Source organism: Hemiscyllium ocellatum, chromosome 37 (genome assembly GCF_020745735.1).
Source record: "Hemiscyllium ocellatum isolate sHemOce1 chromosome 37, sHemOce1.pat.X.cur, whole genome shotgun sequence".
NCBI classification, from domain to species: Eukaryota; Metazoa; Chordata; class Chondrichthyes; order Orectolobiformes; family Hemiscylliidae; genus Hemiscyllium; species Hemiscyllium ocellatum.
In genome coordinates this window covers 13,586,608-13,614,111 of record NC_083437.1, presented here as the reverse complement: position 1 = coordinate 13,614,111, position 27,504 = coordinate 13,586,608, and the positions used below count along the sequence as shown (strand labels likewise).

At 41.4% G+C, this 27,504-nt stretch overlaps 1 protein-coding gene across 5 annotated transcripts in view; it reads left to right on the top strand.

Annotated features, from left to right (window-relative positions):
- Positions 1 to 27,504, top strand: part of mtor (mechanistic target of rapamycin kinase) — a 474,957-nt gene that overhangs the window by 27,408 nt on the left and 420,045 nt on the right. For 3 of the 5 annotated variants that reach the window (XM_060852056.1, XM_060852054.1, XM_060852060.1), the window contains exon 2: positions 17,566 to 17,635. The exons of 1 other annotated variant lie outside the window; for it this stretch is intronic. The gene's annotated coding sequence lies outside the window, so the exon portion shown is untranslated. Of the gene's footprint in view, positions 1 to 17,565; positions 17,636 to 24,353; positions 24,445 to 27,504 lie in introns of those variants that run through there. One more of the 5 variants, XM_060852059.1, reaches the window with a different exon arrangement.

The following is a 27,504-nucleotide window of genomic DNA, read 5'->3' as shown; positions in this document are numbered from 1 at the left end:
TTTCTTCCTGGGTACATTCACCAACCAAGCAAGTGTTTCATTAGCCCAGGCCAGTCCAGCCCATCAGGCTCAGTATTTTTCCTTCTGTCCAGGGCTCAGGGTGAAGAAAATAAGGGCTATTCACACATCTCACTGCTCCCTCAATCGGAGTTCATTTCTCTTCAACATTTGCTGGTGATTGGCTCAGTGTGAGTAGACAATGTCTCTAATTGGAAGAGCAGCGCCTTGCATCATCTTCCAAAGTTTTTAAACTGTATTTGTAATACAGGTCATGGATCATATAGGACTCCTTGGCCAGCCATGTTCTAGCCCAAAGGCCATCTGTTGGACAAGCCTGTTCTCCATTAACTCTACTTTCTCAACTCTTACACTTTTAAAATACCAGCTCTTATAGAGATACTACTCATTCAACCATTGTCATATTCCAGGAGTCAGTCTAGTGAAAATTCATTGTTTTATCCGCTAAAGCAATTGTTCTCACCATACTCCAGCACTGCTGTGGGATCTGGACTGTATTATTGACAATTAAGAGTTTTGAGGAAATTCTATCAGACACGCGTCCATTGCATCTTCTGCATGGGAGAATTGTCAAACAAATGCTTCTTGAAGCTAATTTGAAGCTGTCAGACAAAACTGTTGAAAAATCAACAGTGTCTGGATTACTGAAAAACATTTCACTTGTCAGGTCTTATTTATTCAACTCCCAAATGGCCAAGGTTCCAGGGGAAGACAAAGAAAACACTTCAAAGGCATTCTTCAGCTTTCCCTGAAGTGAGGGAGCATTGGCAGTAATAACTAAGAGGAGTAACAACTGTACATCAGACTGCATGATGCTTTGAATCACAACATCTTAATAAAATGACAGAGAAAGAAAAACAGGAATCCCATTACTTCACAGAATATGCTGCCCCATGTGCCTTAAGATCTATAGATCAAGAATTGACCTGTTCAGTTACATGAAATGCATGCAAGGAACTTGAATGAATGAATAAATGATTTATTGTCTCTTGTATTTTACAGTGAATAATACAATGAAAAGGTTCAAATTGTCACCACAATCTGATGCTACTTTGATTAGTTTAAAATAAAAAGATATAACTGAAAAACAGTATATCTTTTTCCAGTATCTTCATGATGAAAAAAATAGAATAAAACAAAATAGAATAGAATCCCTATAGTGTGGAAACAGGCCATTTGGCTCAACAAGTCCACACTGACCCTCCGAAGGAGTATCCCACCCAGACCCATTCCCCTACCCTAATACTCTGCATTTATCCCTGATTAATACACCTAAACTACACATTCCTGGACACTATGACCAATTTAGCATAACCAATTCACCTAACCTGCACATCTTTTGGATCGTGAGAGGAAACCGGAACACTCGGAGTAAACCCACACAGACACGGGGAGAATGTGCAAACACCTGAGCCGGCTCACTAGTGAGGCCTGTGCTGCCACCTGCACCCCTCTTCACCCAAAATGCCTTGCTGCTGCCTATGCCAGATCCACCAATGTAGGAGCCACCAATCTTTAGGTGCCATCTCTTCGCCACTGGGCCCACCTTACTGACGCAGAGTCCTGTGCTGAGCCACACTTGCCCCACAACCAGGGGTCTTTGGCTCTGCTGCTGCCTTGATGATGCCATTGGTCCCTGCTCCAGGCATGCCACACTGCCACTGTTGTAACTGCCTCCTCGCCAACATCAGGAGAGTCAGCTCTGGGCCTACAGTAACTAGAGTCCCTGGCTTCACTACCAGGCCAGGCTACTGCCACACCAAAAGTCCTGCTCTGGCCACCAACCTCTGAGATGCCACCTTGCCAATGCTGCTATCCTGAAGAGTCCACCGCTTCCAATCACTGGAGGAACTTTGACGCAGCTGCCACCCCCAAACTCTGAGCAGACATCATCCCCTTTTGAGGATTGAGGGATAGACTATGATGATGCTTCCTTAGGTTCAGAGAAAAAAAACTGTACATAGTACTCCAGGTGTGGCCTAACCAACACCTTGATATTATCACAGCAAGACATCAATACTTCCACTGCCCTCCTAAATGCTGCACTAATGTGCCTTCTTCATTATTTGCTCCATCTGTTTGTCCCTTTTCTGTGATTCATGTACAAAGTATTCCCCAATCTCTCTAAACACTAACATTCATTATTCTCTCACTTTATAAAAAAATTATGCTTTTCCATTCTTTCTATGGATGTGCAAGTCTCATTTCCTTCTATTAAATTCTATTTGCAAATTTTAGTCTAATCAGTTGTCGTGCCTATATCTTTTTGTAACCTTGAAAGTTCTCACCTAATTTGGTTTTGTCAGCACACTTTGTTATATGTGAAACTTGGTCTACTCATCTGAATCATTGATATTGATTGTAAATAGCTGAGGCCCATGCACAGATCTTTGTATCACTGTATGAGTTATAGCCTGCCATTCTATAAATGGCTGGTTAATTCAGTTTTCCACGTGTCCTTAACAAGTTACTAAATCTTGAATCAAGCACTTTCATTACTATTGATGTTTGACTGACTAGTTTATAGCTCTCTGATTTTTTTATTCCTTTATTCAACAGGATGACTGCGACCTGCCACTACACAAAGTCTGGTTTAATCTTGAAGAAAATTTAGAAAATCAATAAAGTGATATCGAGTTAATACAAGGATGGAAGATAGCATTTGGAAAGTAATTAATCACTGACATGATGTCAGTTAGGTTGTTGAAATCTAATATGCTAAAATTAGAAGATTTCCATTTAAGTTGCTTGTAACATGAGGCTCCTGTTGGACAGGTGAACTACAACGGTAATTTTCACACCAATATTTGAAGGGAATGAACTGAATTGCATCCATAGTAATAATCCATAGAGGGAATGCTGGCACAAGAGGCATAGAGTCAGATGGAAGATCATTCTTGTCAAAGAGTGTGGTTTTCAAATTTGCAGACCCTTCCCCCTGAGAATGAGGAAAGGATTCAAAGATTGAATAAGGATCTGAAAGGTTGTGTTGCAAATATCTCCGCAGTAGTAGGAAGGCTAGCCCGATGTTAGGAGCATGTTATACCCATAACATATTATGAGACAGTGACATCACTGATAAATGTCAAGGACATCATTCTGCTAGGTGTAAATGCTTAATTCAGAGCTGTTCTCCTGAAACTGGAACAGTCTGACATAGAGTCTGGGATATTAAAAGTTAACCTAAAGATCATTTCTCAATCATTGATGAAGGGAGAGGAACCTGCCCGGATTATGAGTGAGAATTAAGTGAAGAAATACTATTTGAATACATGGATTTGAGCAAGAGAAACAATTAGATTTTTTTTTGGAATTAATACATACAGAATTTTGTTGATGATTTAAGAAGGAAGATGCCAATAGGATGTCCCAAAATACTTTATGAGCAATGAATATATTAAAAATAAAGCATTGTTTTGTGGTTAAATGTGCATTTGTAGTATTTTGCTACGCAGATTAGAAGGTCTTTAGGGGTAGGAACCAGCCGGGATTCTTGCTCCCAGTTGCAATGCAGTGTTATTTCTGTAAAGCAAGTGCATGAAAACAAGGCGTTAGGCAGGATTAGATCTGCTATTATTCTGTCTGAGCTTACATAACAAGGTGAAGTATCTAAGCCCTATAGAGCAAGTTGCAGAAATGAACCCCATATTTCAGGAAAGGAAACTTGGAAAAAAAACTGAGAAATGATAGGTATGGTCATAGATACAAACAGGGACATAGATGGAGTTTTTCAGAAAGGGTGGGATGAAGTAAGATGTCAGAGTCTTGAGGTGAGCATAAAATCAACATGAAACAGTTGAACTGAACAGCCTACTTCAGTGTCCTTGGTACTATGTTGTCCCATACTGCTTGTGTCATTATGCTTTTGTGATAATTGTTTTGGAAAAGCATGGTTTCTGTAAATCAGACTTTTGGAACCTGGATCTGTGTATAATAGGATGGGCATAAATGTCATTCATCTCAGCAAGGCATAATGCATATTGCAGTGTTGAGAAATTTGTATTCTAAATTTTCAGTATTTGTTAACTCATTAGCATCTTATTTCTACTATTGCAAAATGGGACCTCTATCCCACTTTAGCCAGCTGAATTTCTTTTTAAGAATGTGGAGCTCTTATAGTTGCACCAATGTTTTCCCATTCAGAAATATTTGTAGTAGACCACTTTAAATATGTGTAAATTACTGCAGATGGTGAAAAATCTGGACAGTAAATAAAAGAATGCAGGAAATCACAGCATCCATTGATGCTACCCGATCTGCTGTGATCTCCAGCATTTTTTGTTTTCACCACTTTAAGTATGCTGTTAGGAAGGTAGAACTGACTTTAACTCCATATGTTCTTTGCAGAAACCTAGCAGCTGCTATCATACCATAGCATGTCTGAGAGGTTTCTACCACACTGTCAGTCTTTTTCTTTTAAAAAAAAGTGGCATGTCTCTTGGTTTTGAGTTTCTGGGATCACCATCAAATGGAACCAGTTGGTGAAAAATCCTCTACCAAGTCTGAGACAACAGTGATCAGTTTGTGAACCCTTGTGCACCAGCTGGTCTGAACTCTCTTGTAAATATTCCTGCCAGGAGATCCTAACCTACCATGTAATAAATAGGTTTCAGCATGTTATCTGTCTCTACATAATGACCTGTCAGCTATGTGCTGAGTTGGACAGATTACTAGCCTGAAATGTTTGCCTTTTGAAAAATTATATTTGATGCAACTTATATTGATTCTTGATATGCTTTGACTTGAAATTTGTATTAAATCTAATGGGGAATGTGCTTCACCAGAATTGCACTGTGCATTTATCACAATGCACTGTCACAAAATATCTGCGTTCAGCTTTGTACAGAAACTGAATTACCTGCAGAATTAAGATGAGATTACAGGGGCCTTTTGCTTACAAACCTCCAACCCACATCAATGTCCATAAGGCTGGCCAACTTGCACTACGTTGATGTAACTGCCTGTGTAAATAATGACAGATAACGCTGGAAATCACATATCAGCTTTGGTGCTTATAATAATTTCTGTCCTTATTTTAGATTTCCAGCATTTGAGTTTTTTTTATTAGCATTAATGACAGCATCTCCTCTGGAACTGGAATGTACATTCTGAAAATATGGTGCATGTTAAATGAAGCGAAAGAAGTACTCTCTGCACTGGGTTGAGTAATGGCTCTTTGCCAGTTTTCTCTTCAAAGCTCACTCATGCTGAGATGCAGTTCCGCAGGGAAAAGAAGCCGACAATGACCTACAAGAGGATGTTTCTTAGGCATGTGTCCAGTTACTGAGTGTTATCTGATGATATACCATGGAGACAAACCTTTTTTTTTCAATTATTCATAGGATGTGGGCATTGCTAGCTAGACCAGCATTCATTGTCCAGCCCTATTGCCCAGGAGAAGATGTTACCTTCCTGAATCGTCTTGAATCTTATCTCCATCATGAGATCAGAAGTGGGATTTTCACAATGATCGCACAGCGTTCAGCACCATTTGCAAGTCCTCAGATACTGAAGCAGTCTATGCTCAAATTCAGTAAGACCTGGACAGTATCCAGGTTTGGGCCAACAAGTGGCAAGTAACATTCGTGTCACACAAGTGCCAGGCAATGACTATCTCCAACAAGAGAGAATTTGACCATCACTCCTTGACATTGATTGACACCATCATCACTGGATCCCCAACAATGTAGATCCTGAGTGTTATCATTGACCGGAAATTGAACTGGACTAACCATATAAGTACTGTGGCCATGAGATTCGGACGGAGGTTAGGAATTCTGCAGAAAGTAACTCACTTCCTGACTCCCAAAGTCTACAAGGCACAAGTCAGGAGTGTGATGAATTACTCCCCACTTGCATGGATGAGTATATCACCAACAAAGCTCAAGAAGCTTAACACCATCCAGAATAAAGCAGCCCACCTGAATAACATCACATCCACAAACACTCAGTCCTCCATCACCATCGCTCAACGGCAGCTATGTGTCCTACCTGCAATATGCACTGCAGAAATTCACAAAGGTTCCTTCGGCAACAGCTTCTAAACATTCATTCATTACTATTTAGGAAGACAAAGGGGGGAAATATATGGGAACACCATCACCTGCAAGTTCCCCTTCAAGCCACTCACCATCCAGATTTGGAAATATATCAGTGTTCCTACAGTTTTGCTAGGTCAAAATCCTGAAATCCCTACAATGGTTCTGACAGCAGCTTGCCACTGCCTTCTCAAGGACAAATAAGGATGGACAGTAAATGCCAGCCCAGCCAGTGATACCCACATCCTGTGACTGAAAAAATAAAAAAAAATCTTCATGTGGTATCGATACACTCCACAGTGACGTTGGGAAGTGGGGGTGATGGGAGAGTTCCAAGATTTTGACCCATCTCTGTCACATCTGTTCTGATGATGTCAATTTCGACAATAATGCCTCCAAAATGTCCACATTCTCCCTCAACCAAAGATTCCCCCATAATTGACAGGGCCCTCAGCTGGGTCCAATCCATCTCCCACATTTTGGATCCCACACCCTCCCTTCCCTCCCACAACAGTGATAGTCCTTGTCCTCACTTACCATCCCACTACCATCCACATCCAGAGGATCATTTGCCGCTATTTCTGTCACCACCAGACACATATTCCCCTCCTTCCCTTGTCTGTCTTTCACAGTTCCCCTCAGGACACCCTGGTCAACTCCTCCTTCACTCCCAATGCCCCCCATCACCCCAAGGCACCTTCCTGTGCAACATCTGCCTATTTACCTCCTCCCGTCTTAATATCCAAGGGCCTAAACACACCTTCCAGGTGAAGCAATGTTTTATCTGCACTTCTCACAATCTAGTCTACTGCATTCACTGCTCACAATGTGGTCTCCTCTACACTGGGGAAACAACGTGTAAACTGGGCAACCGCTTTGCATAGCACCTACATTCTGTCTGCAAATAAGACCCTGAGCTTCCAGTTGCCTGCCATTTCAACACACCACCCTGTAGCCTGTCCAGCCTCACTGTCTCTGGCTTGCTACACTGAAGCTCAGCACAAGCTGGAAGAACAGCACCTCATTTTCTGCTTGGGAACCTGCAGCCTTCTGGACTCAATATCGAGTTCAACAATGTTAGGGCTTGAGCATCTCTCCCCATGCTTTCTCAAACTCCCACACACCAAGCCTTGGTATCACATGGGCTACTACCATACACTATCTATTGTCAGTCATTAATTGTCCCCTTTTGCAGCTATTCATTCCCCTAGACTGACGTTTTCTTTAGGCTCTATCTCTACCTATCATTTACTCCTCCCTGCTTCCACTTCATTTTCCAAATACAGAGCATCCTTTTCCTTAATAAAAGCAAATTACTGCAGATGCTGGAATCTGAAACAAAAGAGAAAATGCTTGAAAATCTCAGCAGGTCTGGCTGCATCTGTAAGGAGAGGAAAGAGCTGACGTTTCGAGTCTAACTGACCCTTTGTCAAAGCATCCTTTTCCTTGTTACCATCAGTTCTGAACAAGTATCACTGGACCTGAAATATTAAGTCTGATGTCTCTTCACAGATGTTGCCAGGTCTGCTGAGCTTTTCCATTAATTCCAGTTTTTGTTCCAAGCTACAACAATCCAGTTGAGAAAACTGGACTGTACCAACTGACATCTATATGTCCAGAAATTATGATTGAATAGACATTACATCGCAATAATATGATGCTACAGTTTACACGTATTTTGAAGTTTTTGATATTTGATATAGGTGCAGATTAAAATAGGTCTCACTACCATATGGTTCTATGCTTCCATAAAGTAGTACAAAACAGAAGTTCATAATGACTCATCAAAATTACTTCCAACTATTTATGTGGAGTTGTGCACTTCTGAAGTTCACCCAGCAAATTTCAATTTACAAGGGTGAATAGAGGCTTGACAGATATACCAATAAGACTTCAAGAGATAATTAGTGTTTTTACTGTATTTGTACTATTCACTGTTTATGTTCTTCGCCTATAATGGTTTGGGTAAGATTTTACAAAAATCACTTGAAAACCCTCATGATTCCAATGTTACTGCATACGCTCATTAATGTGAGTCTGCAGTTTTGCCCGATCCCCATGAACTAAATTTAAAATACTTATTGTGGTCTTCAATTTTCACCAAACCATTGCAAATCCTACCTCTGTAATTTCCACTGGCAACCTTTGACCCAGTATTGTAAGCAGAGAGAAGCAAAACACTGTGGACACTGGAGATCTGAAATAAAAATTAAATTCAGCATCTGTAGAGAGAGAAAAGCAAAGTTAATGTTTCTAGTCCAAAATGACTTTTCTTTTGGCAATCAGTTCTGAAGAGCCATAATGGATTCAAAATATTAATTTTGCTTCTTTCTCCACACATTCTGTCAGATCCATTGAGTTTCTATAATACTTTCTGTTCTTATTATTGACAGGAGAGTGTCAATGAAAAGCCTTTGCATCTGCCCTACTTCTTTAGAAAAGATCTCAAAAGCCATCACTTGAATGAAGAATGTGTTCAGTATTTATGGAACTTGGACATCAAGGGTTCAGATCAGGCACAGGAGGTCTAACAAGGAATAGGTGGAAGTAGTGACAATAGGATGGAAATAGTATTGGGAATGTAATCAACTTCCAAACTGTGATCCCAAAAAGTGCTTTTCCTACTCGGGCTGGCCATGTGCTCATGTTCCTTTTGTATACATTCAGTTCATGTTGCCAAGAGAATAGTTAAAAAATGAGAGAAACCAGAAAGTTCTGCTTCCTATCTTTAGTGAAGTTAAACTTCAAAATAAATGATTACTTTCTGCCTAAATCAAGAAAGTTTTTCATAATTTAGTAATTAAGTAAAACACTGAAAAATAGCTCACAAATGTCAGTGATATGACTGAAAACATTTGCTTACAGTACAATATTCGAAGAGTTCTCTCATCCTTTCAGTGTAATATTGCCATCTTCAGGTAACCTAGTCAAACAGCACCAGCAATGTTAATATTTCAGGCTTACAAATGACCTGAGAGGAAAGGAAAGGACTTTATCTTATATTCAGTGGGGCCTTTCATGAACTTAGAGTATGTTTTGTTTTGTAGCCAATGAAGTGTAATCATATAAGAAAGCAAAGCATGTAGACAAAGTAAATCTGGGCAACAATCCAAACTAACTGATAACATAAAGGCAGGAGTCACATGTTAAAATTAGCAAAACACAAACTTAGAATTGATATCACATGGTGTGGTAGTGAAAGTGAAAACTCTTTAAAAATATCGCTGATGTATTGGGAATTACCTGAAAGGTATTATTGTATGGCTGAATTAGAATGGACGACCAAGGGTTTTCTTACCCATATCAATCATTACTTATTCAATAATGGGATAGGAACTTTGCTCGCCACAGCAGCATCTATTGCCCATCCCTAATTACCCTGGAGAGGTTGGTGGTGAGCTGACTTCTTAAATCATTACATTTCTTGAGGCATATGTACATCCACAATGTTGTTAGGAATGACAGCAAAAGTGAAGGAACGCTAATATAGTTCCAAGTCAGATGATGTTTGGTTTGGAGGGGAACCGGGCATGTAGTAGTGCTCCATTGTCTTTCCATGTGGTAGAGGTCATAGGTTAGGAAGGTGTTGTTGAAGAAGCCTAGGTGTGTTACTACAGTGCATCTTGTAGGTGATTACACAGTGATACCACTGTTTGCTGATGGTGAATGAAGTGAATGTGAAAGGTGTTGGATGTGGAGCCAGGCAAACAACCACTTTATCCAGTTGTGTTGAGAGTTTCTTGCATTTTATTGGGATTGTGACCTTTCACACAAATGGGTGCAATACATCATACTCCTGATTGTACAGTAGATGGTGGGCAGGCTTTGGGAAGTCAGGGGTTAAGTTATTCACTGCATTGTCCCTCATCTCTGGCTTGTTTTTGTAACTATAATATTTATATGGCTGGACCAATTCAGATTCTGGTCAATCGTAATTGATAGTGGGAGACTCAGCAATGCTGATTCCATTTACAATCGAAGGGCAATGGGTGGATTATGTCCTGTTGGAGTTGGTAATTGCTGTTGTTTCTGTGGCATTAATATTACTTGTTAATTATTAGCCCAAGTTTGAATATTGTTCAGGTCTTGCTGCATTTGCCCATGATACTGCTCATTACCTGATGGGTCACGGATAGCGCTGAACATTGTGCAATTATCAGTAAAACTTCCACTTTTGACCTCATGATCAAGGGAAGGTCATTAATGAAGCAGCTGATGATGGTTATATCTTAGGCATTACCCTAAGGAATTCAGTCCAGGGAGTGAAATGATTGATCTCCAACAACTACAATTATTTTCCTTTTGCTGGGCATTGCTCCAATGAATGGAATGTTTTCCTCAATTCCCATTGATTCCAGTTTTGCTAGAGTTCCATGATATCATACTGAATCAAATGATTCTTTAAGGTCCAGCAGTCAATATCACCTCACCCCTGCACTTCAGAACTTCAGGCCATGTTTGGAGGAATGTTGCAATGAAGTCAGGAGCTGAGTAGACCTAATGATACCCAAACTGAGCAGATTACTGATAAACAAACTCCTTCCATCAAAATGCTGATGATCGAGAGTGTGTGGGGTGGGGGCGGGTGTAAATTGCTGGCTTGAATTTGTCTTATCTTTTAGGGACAGGACATACCTGGATAACTGTTCACCTTGTTAGTGACTATACAGGAGCTGGTTCTGGAGCACAGTTCTTCAGTACCATCAATGAAATGTTGTTGGAGCTCAAAGTGTTTGCAGGATCCAATGCCTTCAGCCATTTCTTGATCTCACCTGGTGTAAATTGAATTGTTGAAGAATGGAACCAGTGATGGTGGAGACCTCAGGAGGAAACCAAAATGGATCATCTACTCAGCACTTCTTGCTCAAGGAAGCTCCAAATTCTTCAGCCTTGCCTTTTGCATTGATGTGCTGGTCTCCACGGTGGCACAGTGGTGAGCACTGCTGCATCACAGCGCCTGAGACCCGGGTTCAATTCCCGACTCAGGCGACTGACTGTGTGGAGTTTGCACATTCTCCCCGTGTCTGTGTGGGTTTCCTCCGGGTGCTCCGGTTTCCTCCCACAGTCCAAAGATGTGCGGGTCAGGTGAATTGGCCATGCTAAATTGCCCGTAGTGTTAGGTAAGGGGTAAATGTAGGGGATATGGGTGGGTTGCGCTTCGGCGGGTCGGTGTGGATTTGTTGGGCCGAAGGGCCTGTTTCCACACTGTAAGTAATGTAATGTAAGGAGGATAGTGATATCTGTGAAACATCCCTAATTATTTAATTTTCCACCACCATTCATGATTGGACGTGGCATATAAGCAGAGCTTAGGTCTGATTTATTGGCTGTGATTTCATGCTACTTATGCCAGTTGACATGCCAAAGGTCCTGTGCTGTAGCTTCACCAGTTTGACACCTCATTTTTCGGTATGTCTAATTCTGTTCCTGCATGCTTCATTGAACCATGGTGACTTGGTGAGGGGATACTGGCTTCTGTGAAGTTATTTCAGATCTTCCATTCAATTTACAGTGGATTTTTTTCTATGTTCAAGATGAATGCTGCATTTTTCCACAGGACATTTAAAAATAATACAATAAATATGAAGCATTTGGGAAATTCTTATAAGGTATTGTTTAAATACAACTTGTTTCCTGTGATCTAGTAAGTTACTAAGAAAATATGTTTACAAACATTTCTTATTTGGTAATAAAAACACAGGATTACGGTGTAAATCGTGTGAAATGCCTTGGGCCACTCCCTTGTAGTGTTATATAATGATAAATATCTATTCTGGCTCATCACCCTTCACACGTAAGGAAATGTTTACCAAGCAACTCTTGATGGTGTCAGTACCTCTTTAGATGAATAATAATTCTAAAATGAAAATATTACTATTGCATGTATTCTTTTTACATGCCTGAAATGAATTGCAACATAGTGACAGTTTAAAGCCCACCTCCCCACAATATTTCCATGATGCCTTTCCAATAATGCTGAATGCTCTTTGTTGACTTGGAGTTTAAAATCGAGAGTGTGGTGCTGGAAAAGCACAGCAGGCCAGGCAGCATCCAAGGGGCAGGAGAATCGAAGTTTCAGGCATAAGCCCTTCATTAAAAATGTCTTATGCCCAAAACGTTTATTTTCCTGCTCACCGGATGTTACCTGACCTGCTGTGCTTTTCCAGCACCATACTCTTGACTCTGATCTCCAGCATCTGCAGTCCTCACTTTCTCCTTGCAGTCTAAAATGCATAGCCAGTCTTTTGCATTATTTCTTATTGTATTAAATTACCAGTTCCCAATTCAATTACATTTCTTCACTCATCGTAAATTCCTGATAAGTAGTTGTGATATGGAGTAGGGAGGTTTTGAAGGTTCATTGTTAAATGAGGCAGTCTCTAATTAGGTAGTTAATTTGTTAGTTAGTTAGTTAGTTGTTAATCAGTTGTTCTCAATTGGTGCAATGCTACATGCATCACAATTGTCCTTAATGTCCATAGGTCTAGAAAATTCCCAGGCCTGAGAGATTATCAACAATCTCACACTGAAAGTGAAAATTGATTGAGAATGGAATTGGCTTGATTGCATTAGATTCTATGGTAACACTCACTGTCTAAACTCATTCATGAAAACTAAAGTCTTTTCTGTATGTTTTTACAATGTTACAGCCACTGCCCCACCCCCCAACATGGGTACGATTTCAAGAAGAGGATGGAATTTTTCCGGTGACCATTCAAATGTCAACCTTTATCACAGACTGGAGGTTGGCAAAAGTGGTGCCACTGTTTAAGAAGGGTGGTAAGGACAAGCCAGGGAAAGATAGACCAGTGAGCCGGACGTCAGTGGTGGGCAGGTTGTTGGAGGGAATCCTGAGAGACAGGATGGACATGTATTTGGAAAGGCAAAGACTGATTAGGGATAGTCAACATGGCTTTGTGCAAGGGAAATCATGTCTCTCAAACTTGATTGAGTTTTTTGAAGTAACAAAGAAGATTGATGAGAGTAGAGCTGTAGATGTGATCTATATGGACTTCAGTAAGGCGTTCAACAAGGTTCCCATGGGAGACTGATTAGCAAGGTTAGATCTCACGGAACACAGGGAGAACTAGCCATTTGAATACAGAACTGGTTCAAAGGTAGAAGACAGAGGGTGTGGTGGAGGGTTGTTTTTCAGACCGGAGGCCTGTGACCAGTGGAATACCACAAGGATCAGTGCTGGGTCCTCTACTTTTTGTCATTTACATAAATGATTTGGATGTGAGCATAAGAGGTACAGTTAGTAAGTTTGCAGATGACACCAAAATTGGAGGTGTAGTGGACAGTGAAGAGGGTTACCTCAGATTACAACAGGATCTTGACCAGATGGGCCAATGGGCTGACAAGTGGCCATTGTATGGAGTGTTTGGATCCGCTGACTAGGTGTTTCAGTTTTTGTTGTAGTTCTTTGGCCATCCCACTCAGACCCATAGTATCGCTACCAGGGACACCAGCATACAAACTGGCCAAAGAACTACAACAAAAACTGAAACACCTAGTCAGCGGATCCAAACACTCCATACAATCAACACAGGAATTCTTGGACATCATCAGGAATACACACATAGACAAAGAAGAAACCATGGTATCATTCGACGTGACGGCACTGTTCATATCAATTGACAAAACCCTAGCCAGAGAAACAATAGCCAACCTACTGGACATACATAACAGAACACAGGAGGTGGAACCTATCAACAAGGACGGCATACTTAAACTACTAGACCTGTGCCTCACCACACACTTTACATTCAACAATCAGATATACGAACAAATCAACGGAACACCCATGGGATCACCAATCTCGGGACTCATAGCAGAGGCAGTTATGCAAAGGTTAGAACATACAGCTCTACCACAAATCCAACCCAAACTCTGGATCAGATACGTAGATGACACCTTTGTAATCATCAAAAACACAGAAATAGAAAAAACACACCGAATCATCAACGCCACACTCACAGGAATACGATTCACGAGAGAAGAGGAAAAGGATAGCCAACTCCCATTCCTAGACGTGTTAGTAGAGAGAACACCCAACGGAGAATTCACCACAAGGGTACACAGGAAACCAACACCAAGTCCTAAACTATGAAAGTAACCACCCCAACACACACAAACGAAGCTGCATCAGGACACTATTCAAAAGAGCCACAACACACTGCAGTACACCAGAACTGCGAAAAGAGGAAGAGGAACACCTATACAAGGTATTCGCCAAAAACGGATACCCACGCAACTTTATCACCAGATGCCTAAGAGATAGACCACGGAACGAGGACATGCCACAACCAAAAGGACTAGCCACACTACCATACGTCAAGAGCGTCTCAGAACTGACAGCCAGACTACTGCGACCCTTAGGACTCATAACAGCACACAAGCCAACTTCCACACTCAGACAACAACTCACTAGAACAAAGGACCCAATAGCCAGCACGAGCCAAACTAATGTAGTTTATAAAATACCATGCAAGGACTGCACAAAACACTATATAGGACAAACAGGAAGACAGCTAACAATCCGCATCCATGAACATCAGCTAGCCACAAAACGACACGACCAGCTATCCCTAGTAGCCATACACTCAGACAACCAGGAACATGAATTTGACTGGGAAAACACTACCATCATAGGACAAGCCAGACAGAGAACAGCCAGGGAATTCCTAGAGGCATGGCATTCATCCACAAACTCCATTAATAGACACATAGACCTGGACCCCATATACAAACCACTACAGCTGAAACTGACACCCGGAAACGGCAAGAACATCCATCAACAGACACATCGACCTGGACCCCACATACAAACTACTACAGCTGAAACTGACACCTGGAAGCAGCAAGAACAAACCACTATAAATACCGGAAGAAACATCAAAGCAGCGCTTCACAGGAGGCTCCAATAGCACTGATGATGTTCCCTAGCCAGGGAACGAAACGTTTGCAGCAAAAACTTCCAGCTCGGCGAACAGAACCACAACAGACCTTGGAGTGCAGGTTCATAGCTCCCTGAAAGTAGAGTCGCAGGTAGATAGGACAGCAAAGAAGGCATTTGGTATGCTTTCCTTTATTGGTCAGAGTATTGAGTACAGGCGTTGGGAGGTCATGTTGCAGCTGTACAGGACATTGGTTAGGCTACTGTTGGAATATTGTGTGCAATTCTGGTCTCCTTCCTATTGGAAAGATGTTGTGAAACCTGAAAGGATTCAGAAAAGATTTACAAGGATGTTGCCATGGTTGGAGGATTTGAGTTATAGGGAGAGGTTGAACAGGCTGGGGCTGTTTTCTCTGGAGCATCGAAGGCTGAGGGGTGACCTTATAGAGTTTGACAAAATGATGAGGGACATGGAAAGGGTAAATAGGCAAAGTCTTTTCCCTGAGGTCGGGGAGTCCAGAACTAGAGGACATAGGGTGAGAGGGGAAAGATATAAAAGAGACCTACGGGGCAACCTTTTCACAAAGAGTGTGGTACGTGTATGGAATGAGCTGCCAGAGGAAGTGGTGGAGGCTGGTACAATTGCAACATTTAAGAGGCATTTTGATGGGTATATGAATAGGAAGGGTTTGGAGGGAAATGGGCCAGGTGCTGGCAGGTGGGACTAGATTGGGTTGGGATATCTGGTCGGCATGGACGGGTTGGCCCTGTAAGAAACAAACTTTAAAAAATTTAGACGAGACCAACAAATCTGGAAACAAGACAATTTATTACGAACTTGCAAGTAAGGGCTTCAATTGCATAAGCAAATGAGCAAATTAGAACTCAGATTAGTGTACAGTTATACCCTTTGAGCTGAGTGAGGTCATCTCTCCAGACTCCTAATTACCCAATCTCTCTTACTGTGTCATATCACTGCCAAGCTGTGCTCCACCCTTATTACTTCCCCCTTCCCCAGGTTGGTAACCTTCCTCTCTGTAAGTGCTGACACACACATTATTTTGTCGACAGTACATCAAGATCTGGTATCAATTCTGCTGGTACATTCCATCCTCGGACATTTCATTAACTTGTATCATTTTGTATAGCCCAAGCATTTCGGTTATCTCGGCTTTTTGCTGAAAACATAATTTTTAAAAAGAACTTATTTGCTGTAATAATTACACACCAAAGTTAGTATTTAATTAACCACAATTATGCACTGAAAAGTAGAGATACTCTTCCCTAAATACCTGCAGAATTAATCGTTCTCTTGCTGTACCCCTTTTCTGTATGCTTTTTCTATATCTGCAAAACAACACTTTTCCCCATTTCTAACAACTCCCCCATTTCTTTTCTTTTACCATTTGTTGTTTTTTGCAATTGTTATTTTCTGCCCTCTTTTCACCCTAAGGTGTAGAGGTTCACAATCTTGCCATTTCTGCTCTCCTAAGTCTGTTTTTTTTTCAAACTCTAGGAGTAATCTATTACTCTCTCTTTCTTGTGCGCTTACTTTTGTCATGACCATCATTGATTGTTGTCCTTCCAAGGACATTATCAACTTACTCATTATCCACTTTAACACGTTAAATTCTATTATTTAACCTACTATTATCAGTAATACATAAATGCCTAAATTAGCTCACCATTTAGCTAACCATTTTCTCCAACCGGTCAGTCCCCATTTCTCATCTTTTCGTAGTTTATCCTCAATTTCTTTTATATTCTTTATCTTTTTCTTTACTATTTCTGTCTTACCTTCCACTAGGGAAGAGGCGTCTGGGATGAAGGTGCAGCATTCCTTACCAATCAGTGCACAGGTTCCCCTTTTTTTGGCCAAGATATAGTCTAGAGCCATTCGATTCTGTAAGGCTGTTAGTCTTGCGGCAATCATTTCGGTGGCTATGGCCGATATTTGGGACTGAGTTTCTCCCATTATGTTGGCGGTATTATTAATTAATTTCTCAAGGGCAGCTGACAGTTTATGAGGACAGCTCTACCCCTGACATTGAAGTGCCGTAGATTGGGAATAGTGTCCACAACAGACGGTCAGAGACCTCTCGGGCCTTACGTCTTATTCCCCCTTCCTTCCTCAGGTTGTGTTCATGTTTTTCTGATCAGAGGTGAGGGACTATATCAGTGAGGTAACAGCAGCCATTCCAGCCTTTCTGGCTTTGAGGCAGTGATTCATCAACATCAAAACATGCATTTCTTCATATACATTCGGTCACTCGAGCGTATTTTTCCCCGGGAATAAATGGATAGGCCTTCCGGCCGCATACCCAATATGTTCCGATCAATATTCAGGGAACAGTCATGGTAGTGGCTTGGCAGGTGTAGAACAAGATGATTTTCCTAATTGGAAGGGTGCGGTGTCATTCTGATTACAAAAACAGATGGTATTCACTGTTCCTTTCGGTGGGGAAATTATAAGGCCACTGATAATTCCCTGGGTTTTTCGGGTCTCGTCTAGGGAACCATCCCACAAAGTCATATTTACCCCTGTCAGATTTCCACTTTGTATCATTTGAGCCCGAGTCAAATTGTTGTACATCATACACTTCCTTTTAGGTGAGCAGTATTACCGAGGTGGGATCCGAGGTTCGCCATGGTGTGGGACCTCTGCACGACCCAACAGTTGGTAAGTCCCTCTTGTTCAGCATAATTTTGGCATAGTGTAGTAAAGTGATTTTTCTCGTCTCCTAGAATAGTTAGTACTACTAATGTTACAATACTATACTAGTACCCTCCCATCTCTAACTCCTGTCTACTGTCCTGCCTATCTGTCTTAATCTTTTAGGTGCCAAGAAGCAGTGATTCCACACAGCCCTTACAATCAATAACAATATATATATCAGCAAACATTAAAAGAGTCTTTTGTCTCAGTTCATTCTTTCTTTCTCAGCTCAACACTTTCAGAGTGTTGTCTGTAGGATGAGTATGCTACTCCGCCAATGGGGCATTCACAGGACCTTTAACGTGAGTGTGATGACTCCACCCTTTCTCAGCAGTCTGAATAGCTGTTTCACTAGTTAGGAGGGTTAGGAATGGTCCCTCCCAGCTCGGGTGCAGTTTGGTATCTTTCCAGGTCTTGATCAGGACCTAATCAACTGGTTGTATTTGATTGCAAACTTGAATGGCGGTGTATGTACCAACAGGCCTTTATTCCTAAGAATAGACAAAGAAGAGCCGAGCGCCACAATATAGCTCTTTAAAAACTTATCATTGAACTCTGACTAGCGTTAGGCAGTCTTTCAGCCTCGATAATGCTTCCCTCTATCCCGTCCACTACAGTATATTCATTGTGCTTTTTACGCTCAATCATCCGGGAGGACCCGTCGATAAACAACCGAGCTCTCGCATGCAACGGTACATCTCTTAAGTTCATTCGCACTTTAGTCTGATATTCAGTAATATCAAGGCAGTCATGTTCTGGATTGCCAGGGGCCACCCCCCCTCTGCACCCCCCACTCCCACAGAAATGCAGCTGGATTCAAGCAACTGTCTGTGACTAACACAAGGAAATCTTGTTCTATTAAGATTGTCTCATATTCCAAGATCCTAGAGTCTGTGAGCCATTGTCCTGCATTCTGATTTAAGAATTCTTTGCCTTTTACTCTAGAAACCTTGAGACCTTTGTTAGTTAATTTAACACCGCTAGGTCTAAACCTTAGGGATGATCGTGCTGTTCCCGTATCCACTAAAAACACTGTTTCCTCTCCTTCAGGTTCCACCTTTAGATTTATCAAGGGTTCCCGGTGGGTCTCAGGAAGAAGGAACCCCTGACTCCCCTATTCATCAAAAGTCATCAGCGAAACTGTCTATCTCACTTCAAAGGCTTTCACAAAATTCTGAGATCTAGGTGCCGCCTCTTTAATGCCCAAAATGACCATTTCTCGAAAGTCCGTCATTTTTCCTCTATCATGTTCATCCATACCCTTCCAATGTGGGTCCACATTGGGGAATTTGTTTTTGGCTGGTATCACTCCCTCACTCACCGGATGTCTCTTTTCCATTCCCTCAGAGCAGCTCTTTCTTCTCCTGACCACACCTGGTGTGGGTGCTGACTACTAAGGCTCCCCTAAAAGTAAGTTTCCGACTCTCCTCTACCAATAAGGCTATTGCTACCACTGCCTGCACACACTCTGGGCAGTAATGTAGCTTTCCATTCTTTAATTGACAATGAATTAATGCGGTCATGTTTTAAATTAACCATGAATCAATATGACATGTCACTGAGAATGTATGAAGGAATCTTGCCAATTAATATTGATTCAGGCTAACACAATTGAATTATTATAAATGTTAATTATTAATTATACATTATATAATTCAGGATGGAAACACAAGTGATTAAAACATTTTAAAAACTGGAATCGCGCAGTTCTGTTTGTTTACCAGTCACTTGTGACTTCTCATTCTGTTTCTGTAATTGTTTTGCTCGAGCACATTCATTTTTAAGAACCTCAACAGATTCCATAGTACCTTTTCAGCTAATGCAATCCCCAATTTGGTGGCAATATCTCGTCATGAACGCAAAACTGATTCTTTGTGCCTCTCATCACAAAACTGTTGCCATAATCCAATTAACCTTTTTTTTTCGTTCCCACTCCCTTGGGCTTAAAATTTAAGGATGACCTTGCTGTCCCCGTATTGACTAGGAAAACTACGTCCTCTTTGTAAGGTCCCACCTTTAAATTTATCAAGGGTTCCTGGTGGGCCCCTGGGGGCAGGAACTCCTGACACCCCTATTTTTCATCAAGGTTCATAAATGGCACTGGCTTTACTTCCTTTTTCAGATCTGGACACTCTCTCTTAAAGTGACCTATCTTTCCACAGTAATAACATCCCGCCTGTGGGGATCTCCACTTTGATCCTTGTTCCTGTCTCCCAGACCCCTTAACATCTCCTCCCCCATCCCTTCTCCTCCCTTGATTTTCAACACACCGCCTGCCACCATTCCGGTTTCCTTCTCCTTTTAGTTTTGTCCTTTTCTTTATTACCTTATCAACCGTGGTTATCATTATTTTTGCCTTCGGTTTCTGCTTCTCACGTTGCGTTGCCAGATCAATTGCTGAGCCCATTTAACCAACTGAACAGCTTTAGGGCCACCTCATGGCCATTTCTCATCACCCAATGTTTTGTTTAGACCTTGATTTTTTTTTTGAAAAGAAATATTGCAATACTTCTTGCTCCCTGTAATTTCAAATACAATTTATCAATTTATGCTTGCTTTTCTTTAAAGCCTGTTCCTAACTATACATTTTGGAATCTTACTTGTAAATAAATTTATATATTATAAATTCATCTACTCAGTGTTTAATATTCAAAATGCAAAATGCACATGGTCGCCAACTCTGAAATCCACCACAATCACCCGGTTCCAGTCCCCCGATTCAAATCCAAAACTAGGCCTCCCAAGTAGTCCTGACCAGTCATTGCTCAATTACAATGCTATAGGTCGTGAAATAACCAGAGCTGCCTTAAAAGGATTTGTCTATTCAAGTTAAAACTTCAACTGTCCTCCATAAATCGCTTTTATGTAAGGATAAAAGGGATCAGTTAGAAACTGATAGTAAGGCAGTCTGTAAAAAGAGCAGGAGTTAACATTTTATTTCATAATCTGTAAAATCCTTAACCTTAAAAGAAATCATGTTAAAATTTCCATAATAGAAATCAGATTCAAAACAATCACGGATCTCAAGCTCCAGGGAACAAAGCACAAACATTCAATCTCCAACAAACAAATGTGCATTCAAACTGAATCACAAAGGGTTAAACTTTCTGTTAGCTGTACAGCTTTTTTTCTCTCTCTCTCTCTCCCTCTCACACACACTCACACACAGACACTGTATCTCACAGACACTTTGAGCTTCCCGCAACGACTCCTCTAACTTTTGAATATTTTTCTGGATGTCTGGCTCTAAGTTAGTTACGAAGTGTACCCTCAGTAGCCCTTCAGCTACTAGCCCTTCTGACATGAAGCAAAATCTGGTTCCTCCTGACTGTAAAGCTGTTTTTCATTGACATTTTATCATTTGATTTTTTTTATCCTTTCCTCGCGTCCGAGGATTGTCCTACCAATTACTTAACATTTTTCCTAAAGGGCTGTCCGTTGGGATGTGGTCCTCGGACCTCCCTCCAATGTCTCCTTCTAAACTTAAATCACTATTTTTATTCCTCATTTCAATACTCGACCGTTTCTTTATGTCATTTAGTTAACCTTACTGAGGTCCGGTGTCCCCTTCTTCCACACCCACTTCAGGGTCCTGACCTTCGCGTGGGGGATTTCTCCTCTTAACAACCGGTCTAAGGCTGGGTGATCAAATCAGGTAGACACCTTACTCATCAGATTAATCTTAGCCAATTAAACACTTTATTTTAAAAGTTGCCAATTTCCCGTACTGCTCGTACGTCCCATACTTCTTGTGCGTCCCCGACCACCAAGGCAATACTTAAAGGTCCCTTTTCTTACCTTGGTCTGTGCACAAGAGTTACCTGGTTGAATCCACGCGCCCTTATCCCGCGGCAATACCTGGCAACCACTACCGTTGCCTATCCCGGTCGCTTACCCGACCGAACTTCCTGCCGCGTGTTTGTGCACCCTGTCCCGCAGCAATTCCCCGGATATATCCACCTGGCAACAGTAACAACCGCTACCTACCCCAGTTGATCGGGTTCGCCTAACCAGTCGCCCAGAACCCCGGTTCCCCGGATACCCGGATATATCCGACTGGCAACAGTATCAACGGCTACCTACCCTGGCTGACTGGATTTGCCTAATCCAGTCGCCCAGCATCCCGGTTCCCTGGATCCCTGGATATATCCGACTGGCAGCAACTACCGCTGCCTACCCCGGTTGCCCAGATAAATCTTTTAAGACCTTTCTTACCCGGGTCTTGTGCACACAAGAGTCACCTGACCAAACCTGCTGCGTCTGCCCGTCTTGTTTCCAGGGTCTCTCAGTCCGGATCACACTCGCCCAAAGCCGCCGCAGCAACAAGGGGAAACTAGAGATTGCTGAAATCAGCGAGGTGCAGCTTCTCCGTTTCTCCAAGAATGCTGAGTGACCGGAGCTTGGGATCCCGGAACGAGCCCCCAAATCTGTAAGAAACAACTTAATAAAATTTAGACGAGACCAACAAACCTGGAAACAAAACAATTTATTACGAACTTACAAGTAAGGGCTTCAATTGCATAAGCAAATGAGCAAATTAGAACTCAGGTTAGTATACAGTTATACCCTTTGAGCTGAGTGAGGTCATCTCTCCAGACTCCTAATGACCCAATCTGTCTTACTGTGTCATACCACTGCCGAGCTGTGCTCCACCCTTATTACTTCCCCCTTCCCCAGGTTGGCAACCCTCCTCTCTGTAAGTGTTGACACACACATTATTTTGTCGACAGTACATCAAGATCTGGTATCAATTCTGCTGGTATATTCCATCCTCGGACATTTCATTAACTTGTATCATTTTGTATAGCCCAAGCATTTCGGATATCTCAGCATTTGCTGAAAACATAATTTTTAAAAAGAACTTATTTACTATAATAATTACACACCAAAGTTAGTATTTAATTAACCACAATTATACACTGAAAAGTAGAGATACTCTTCCCTAAATATCTGGAGGGTTAATAGTTCTCTTGCTGGACCCCTTTGCTGTATGCTTTTTCCATATCTGCAAAAACAACACTTTTCCCCATTTCTAACAGCCCGAAGGGTCTGTTTCCATGCTGTACATCTCTATGACTCGATCCAACTATAACTACCAAACATCTAATTTCCCTTTTAGGACCATGCTATGTGCAAAATGTCTGCTGCTTTAATTTACATAAATGTAATAATTCCATTTAAAACTAATTCACTGGATACAAGATGCATTGAGAGATTAAGAAAAATGAAAAAAAAGGCTTTTAAATACTTTTTTAAAAAAACATCTTGGATCACTCTGGCTTCATGAACTGTAAAATTCCTTAGACTCTATCTTACTTTGCCACACACTGATGAAATGTTAACAGTAATGGTGGAGCAGCTCCTAACAATTTCCCAGGCAGTTTTCTGTGCCTTGGTAGATCCTCTCCATTAAGGCAAGATCTGATTTGAATTCAAATTGCAGCAAGGACCGGATAACACTCAAAAATTACATTGGTCCTGTTTCGCATGTAGTATTATTTTGTGGAGGCAAAAATGAATGGTCTGTCTAATTTTACAACTTAATAATGTTTGAATGACTACAATTTATAATATTGGAAGCTTGAATGACTCTGAAATACAATATTATAATGGTATGTCCTTGTTTGAATTGTTTTAATGTGGAATTGAATGTAAGTATGAACTGGAAGGTACAAATACATTCCAGATAAGCTGAAAGAAAATGTTTGTTGATCACAGAAGTATTTTTTAACTCATCTCCACTGTCTTAACTGTCTTTCCTGTACTACCAGATTCACATCATCATCCCAGCCTGGTACAATGTGGTCGTTGTCGTTGTGGCTATCCCTCAAGGCCGAGGATGATGGTCTTCATTCGGTTGATCTATTTGTACAGTCATAGACATGTACAGCACGGAAACAGCAACTTGATCCAACTCATCAATGCCAACCAGATATCCCAACCCAATCTAGTCCAACCTGCCAGCACCCGTCTCATATCCCTCCAAACGCTTCCTATTCATATACCCATCCAATTGCCTTATAAATGTTACAATTGTACCAGCCTCCACCACTTCCTCTAGCAGCTCATTCCATACATGTGCCACCCTCTGCATGAAAAAGTTGCCCCTTAGGTCTCTTTTATATCTTTACCCTCTCACCCTAAACCTAGGAACTCTAGTTCTGGACTCCCCAACCCCAGGGAAAAGACTTTGTCCATTTATCCTATCCATGCCCCTCATGATTTTATTTACCTCTACAAGGTCACCCCTCAGCCTCTGACGCTCCAAGGAAAACAGCCCCAGACTGTTCAACCTCTCCCAATTGCTCAAATCCCCCAACCCTGGCAACATCCTTGTAAATCTTTTCTGAACCTTATCAGGTTTCCAACATCCTTCCGATAGGGAGGAGACCAGAATTGCACACAATATTCCAAAAGTGGCCTAACCAATGTCCTCAACAGCCGCAACATGACCTCCCAACTCCTGTATTCAATACTCTGACCAATAAAGGAAAGCATATCAAACGCCTTCTTCACTATCGTATCTACCTGCGACTTTACTTTCAAGAAAATATGAGCCTGCACTCCAAGGTCTCTTTGTTTAGCAACACTCCCTAGAACCTTACCATTGCAAAATGTCCATATTACAGAGGAGGAAGTGCTGGATGTCTTGGAACGCATAAAGATGGATAAATCCCCATGACCTGATCAGGTGTACTCAATATCTCTGTGGGAAGCTGGAGAAGTGATTGCTGGGCCTCTTGCTGAGATATCTGTATCATCGATAGTCACAGGTGTGGTGCTAAGATTTGTTTTCCTAAAATGCAGCACCTCGCATTTATCTAAATTAAACTCCATCTGCCATTTCTCAGCCCATTGGCCCATCAGATCAAGATCCCGTTGTAATCTGAAGTAACCTTCTTTGCTGTCCACTACACCTCCAATTTTGATATCATCTGCAAACTTACTACCTATACCTCTTATGGTCGCATCCAAATCATTTATATAAATTACAAAAAGTCGTGGACCCAGCATGGATCCTTATGGCACTCCACTGGTCACAGGCCTCCAGTCTGAAAAACAATTCTCCACCGTCACCCTCTGTCTTCTACCTTTGAGCCAGTTCTGTATCCAAATGGCTAGTTCTCCCAGTATTCCATGAGATCTAACCTTGCTAACCTGTCTCCCATGGGGAATCTTGTCGAACATCTTACTGAAGTCCATATAGATCATATCTACCGCTCTGCCCTCAACAATCCTCTTTGTTACTTCTTCAAAAAAACTCAATCAATTTTGTGAGACATGACTTCCTACACACAAAGCCATGTTAACTATCCCTAATCCATCCTTGACTTTCCAAATACATGTTGGGAAGAGGTGGAGCGATGAGCGATGTAAATGCTCTGCAGGATGTGTTGATAGGAGGTTGTGTAATGTAAGTATGAGTTCTGTTTAGTAGCTTCTCACGAGTTGGATGAAGTATTTAATTGGAACTCACTTCCCCACACAGCAGTGGAGGCTGAGTCATTAAATATTTGTTAGGGCAGAGGTAGCTTGTTTCTTTATGAACAACAGGATTCCCTTCAACAACTTGCTCACCAAAACATCAGGCTCACTGGTCTATAGTTCCCTGGTTTGTCCTTACCACCCTTCTTAAACAGTGGCACCACATTAGCCAACCTGCAATCTTCCGGCACCTCACCTGTCACTATCGATGATACCAATATCTCAGCAAATATTTATGGGCTCTCAGGTGGCTTATAAGTCCAATGTTGGCTTTGAAAGTTCTTCCGCATTCAGGACAAGTAGTTCCAAATGGCAGATCAGGCTTTGGTTATTGCTGCTTCGCTTTCTGTTTTCTTCTCTTTCCTTCTAATTCTGTACATCTGTTGGCTTTAAAAATTGCGGTTCCTTCTCAGATGGTGGTTTGCCAGAGTTCCTGTCCTTAGTGTTGGTTTCCCAATTGTCGACTGGGACAATGCTAACATTCTTAATTTACACATTGGAAGTTAGCAGGTGTGAATGAGTTTCTTTCCTCTATCACGCAGTGCTATGTATCACAATAGAAGCACAATAAAATGAACAGGCATAAAGGCACAACATTGCCAATTTGAAATTCTAAGTTAATAGGAAGTATTTGGAACTGAAAGGAGCTCCTTATTATTGCACACAGTGTCTCACTGATATACTTTTGCAAGTAATAGCTGAGTAAATCTTGCCTGTTAATGTTAGTGAAAAGCAAAGGGACCAAATTCCTTTGTTGAGTTCACTACAACTGGAATTCTGATTCTAGACCTGTGATGCTGGGCTGGTGCTTCCTAAGCTATTTGCTTCTGTGAGTCACTTAGCTTTGCACAATTGCATCACATATAATAAGTTATTGAGAAAGGGAGAACTGAGATGCTGGAGATCAGAGTCGAGAGTTTGGTGCTGGAAAAGCACTGAGGGTCAGGCAACATCTGATTAGCAAGAGATGATTTCTGATGAAGGGCTTATGCCCGAAACGTTGATTCTCCTGCTCCTCGGATGCTAGCTGACCTGCTGTTCTTTTCCAGCATCACAGTCTCGACCCCACATAACAAGTTATGTTAATTTGCTCAGATCTCAACTTTCTGTAGCTAGCAGAGTTTTATGTTATGATTTAGATTTCAGGCACAAAGCCCTTTCCAAATCTGCCAGCTCATGCAATTTGAACAAAATGAGCCAGTATAATGGAACAAGAGCTGAGATGGCAGACCACATGGGCCAGAATGTTTGGGCAACCAGTCTACATTCTAGACACCCTGCCATCTCAAAGCCTTGATGATCTGGTACTTGTTACATCTGCTGGAGATTAAATACAAAAGTGTCATTGAGGCATTTTTGTATCAGGAGCATTGTTAAACAGCATATTTGGATCACAATAAAAATCAAACATTTAACACATCTGGCTGGAAGACTCTGACTGGAAAAATTAAATACAGTCTGTATTCTGAAGTATGCTTAGTATCCTGCAAAAACATAGCAGTGAGGCACTATGTGCAATAATAAAGAACCTCTTTCAGTTCCTAATGACTCCTACTAACTTAGAATTTCAAATTGACAATGTTGTATTTTTGTATTCTTATCCTGGTTTATAATGTACTAATAGTAGCATAAGTTGCCATGCATCAGTTGTGTTCCATTTAAGGTCATATCCTAACTCAAGTCTCAGACATGAGATACTTCAGCTACTTCCTCAGAAAGAGTAGCTGGGATAATTCCTTTCCTCACAATTCTTATCTTCAGTGTACAGTGTGTTAGGTAGGTTCAAGTAAGATTAAAGATAAAAACCACACAGCACCAGATCATAATCCAACAGGTTTATTTGGAAGCACTAGCTTTCGAAGTGCTGCTCCTTCATTACATAGCTGGGATGAAGCTACCTGATGAAGGAGCAGCGCTCTGAAAGCTAATGCTTCCAAATAAATCTGTTGGACTATAACCTGGTGCTGTGTGGTTTTTAACCTTGTTCACCCCAGTCCAACATTGGCACCTCCACATCATTAAGGTTTAGGAGTCTAACCTGCCCTTTATAATGGAGGGGGGGATGGGTGGGGGGTGTAGGAGAACATAAGGCAGGGAGGCACCCACAGGTGTAAGAATTCCATTGCATTTCAATCCAATATTTAAAACCAAATCACTGATTGATCACAAGGTCATAAGCAGTAGGAGCAGGAGTGAGGCCATTCAGACTGTCAAACCTTCTCCATCATTCAATATGATCATGACTGATTTGATCCTTGCATACATTTTCCTGGCTGCCTCAATAACTTTGACATCTTTGTTAATTACAAATCCATCTAACTCAGCCTTGAGTATGTATAGACCCTGCT